Here is a 3,324-nt window from a genome sequence, read left to right as displayed (position 1 = left end):
GTTACTACCGTACCTCGTAGGTCAACCAGAGTACGATCCGCACCAGAGTGGTACGGTAATCCTGTTCTGGAGGTCATGTTACTTGACCATGACGAACCTACGAACTATGAGGAAGCGATGATGAGCCCAGCTTCCGCAAAATGGCTTGGGGCCATGAAATCTGAGATGGGATCCATGTATGAGAACAAAGTGTGGACTTTGGTTAACGTGCCCGATGATCGGCAAGCCATAGAGAATAAATGGATCTTCAAAAAGAAGACTGGCGCTAATGGTAATGTTACTGCCTACAAAGCTCGACTTGTTGCGAAAGGTTCTCGACAAGTTCAACGAGTTGACTAAGATGAGACCTTCTCACCCATAGCGATGCTTAAGTCTGTCCGAATCATGTTAGCATTGCCGCATTTTATGATTATGAAATTTGGCAAATGGATGTCAAAACTGCATTCCTTTATTGAATATCTTAAAGAAGAGTTGTATATGATGCAACCAGAAGGTTTTGTCGATCCTAAAGGTGCTAACAAAGTGTGCAAGCTCCAGCGATCAAAGCATATGGTTTTATACAGACTTTTGGAGAAGCCTGTATTTACAAGAAAGTGAGCGGGAGCTCTATAGCATTTCTAATATTATATGTGGATGACATATTGTTCATTGGAAATAATACAGAATTTCTGGATAGAATAAAAGGATACTTGAATAAGAATTTTTCAATTAAAGACCTCGGTGAAGCTGCTTATATATTGGGCATCAAGATCTATAGAGATAGATCAAGACGCTTAATTGGACTTTCACAAAGCACATATCATGATAAAGTTTTGAAGAAGTTCAAAATGGATCAGTCAAAAAAGGGTTCTTGCCTGTGTTACAAGGTGTGAAGTTGAGTCAGACTCAATGCCCAACCACTACAAAAGATAGAGAGAAAATGAAAGTCAATCCCTATGCCTCAGCCATAGGTTCTATCATGTATGCAATGATGTGTACCAGACCTGATGTGTGCCTTGCTATATGTTTAGCAGGGAGGTACCAAAGTAATCGGGAGTGGATCACTAGACAGCGGTCAAGAACATCCTGAAATACCTGAAAAGGACTAAGGATATGTTTCTCGTTTACGGAGGTGACAAAGAGCTTGTCGTAAATGGTTACATTGATGCAAGCTTTGACACTGATCCGGATGACTCTAAGTCACAAACCGGATACGTATTTATATTGAATGGTGGAGCTGTCAGTTGGTGCAGTTCCAAGCAGAGCGTCGTGGCGGGATCTACGTGTGAAGCGGAGTACATAGCTGCTTCGGAAGCAGCAAACGAAGGAGTCTGGATGAAGGAGTTCATATCCGATCTAGGTGCAATACCTAGTGCATCGGGTCCAATGAAAATCTTTTGTGACAATACTAGAGCAATTGCCTTGGCGAAGGAATCCAGATTTCACAAGAGAACCAAACACATCAAGAGACGCTTCAATTCCAGCCGCGGCCAAGTTAAGGAGGGAGACATAGAGATTTGCAAAATACATACGGATCTGAATGTTGCAGACCCGTTGACTAAGCCTCATCCATGAGTAAAACATGATCAACACCAAGACTCCATGGGTTTTAGAATCATTACAATGTAATCTAGATTATTGACTCTAGTGCAAGCGGGAGACTGTAGGAAATATGCCCTAGAGGCAATAATAAAGTTGTTATTTATATTTCCTTATATCATGATAAATGTTTATTATTTATGCTAGAATTGTATTAACCGAAAACTTAGTACATGTGTGAATACATAGACAAACAGAGTGTCCCAAGTATGCCTCTACTTGACTAGCTCGTTAATCAAAGATGGTTAAGTTTCCTGACCATAGACAGGTCTTATCATTTGATCAACGGGATCACATCATTAGAGAATGATGTGATGGACAAGACCCATTCGTTAGCTTAGCATAATGATCCTTTAGTTTTATTGTTATTGCTTTCTTCATGACTTATACATATTCCTCTTACTATGAGATTATGCAACTCCCGAATACCGGAGGAACACTTTGTGTGCTATCAAACGTCACAACATAAGGTGATTATAAATATGCTCTACAAGTGTCTCCGATGGTGTTTGTTGAGTTGGCATATATCGAGATTACGATTTGTCACTCCGAGTATCGGAGAGGTATCTCTGGGCCCTCTCGGTAATGCACATCACTATAAGCCTTGCAAGCAATGTGAATAATAAGTTAGTTACGGGATGATGCATTACGAAACGAGTAAAGAGACTTGCCGGTAACGAGATTGAACTAGGTATGATGAGACCGACGATCGAATCTCGGGCAGGTAACATACCGATGATAAAGGGAATAACGTATGTTGTTATGCGGTTTGACCGATAAAGATCTTCCTAGAATATGTAGGAGCCAATATGAGCATCCAGGTTCCGCTATTGGTTATTGACTGGAGATGTGTCTCGGTCATGTCTACATAGTTCTAGAACCCGTAGGGTCCGCACGCTTAACGTTCGATGACAATTTGTATCATGAGTTATGTGTTTTGGTGACCGAAGTTTGTTTGGAGTCCCGGATGAGATCACGGACATGAAGAGGAGTCTCGAAATGGTCGAGAGGTAAAGATTCATATATTGGAAGTTTATATACGGACACCAGAATGGTTCCGAAGAAGATTGGGGATTTTTCGGAGTACCGGGAGGTTACCGGAACCCCCCGGGAAAGTTATTGGGCCTATTAGGCCATAGTTGTTGGGGAACGTAGTAATTTCAAAAAAATTCCTACGCACACACAGGATCATGGTGATGCATAGCAATGAGAGGGGAGAGTGTTGTCCACGTACCCTCGTAGACCGAAAGCGGAAGCGTTAGCACAACGCGGTTGATGTAGTCGCACGTCTTCACGATCCGACCGATCAAGTACCGAACGCACGACACCTCCGGGTTCAGCACATGTTCAGCTCGATGACGTCCCTCGAACTCCAATCCAGCCAAGCTTTGAGGGAGAGTTCCGTCAGCACGACGGCGTGGTGACGATGATGATGTTCTACCGACGCAGGGCTTCGCCTAAGCACCGCTATGATATTATCGAGGTGGATTATGGTGGAGGGGGACACCGCACACGGCTAAGAGATCAAGAGATCAATTGTTGTGTCTCCAAGGAGTGCCCCCCTCCCCGTATATAAAGGAGTGGAGGAGGGGGAGGGCCGGCCCTCTCTATGGCGCGCCCTAGGAGGAGTCCTACTCCCACCGGGAGTAGGATTCCCCCCCCACCTTCCAAGTAGTAGGAGTAGGAGTCAAGGAAAGGGGAGAGAGAAGAGAAGGAAAGAGGGGGCGCAGCCCCTCCCCATAGTCC

This window comes from Aegilops tauschii, chromosome 1, assembly GCF_002575655.3.
Source record: "Aegilops tauschii subsp. strangulata cultivar AL8/78 chromosome 1, Aet v6.0, whole genome shotgun sequence".
Lineage (NCBI taxonomy): Eukaryota > Viridiplantae > Streptophyta > Magnoliopsida > Poales > Poaceae > Aegilops > Aegilops tauschii.
Note: the sequence above shows the minus strand (reverse complement) of the source record.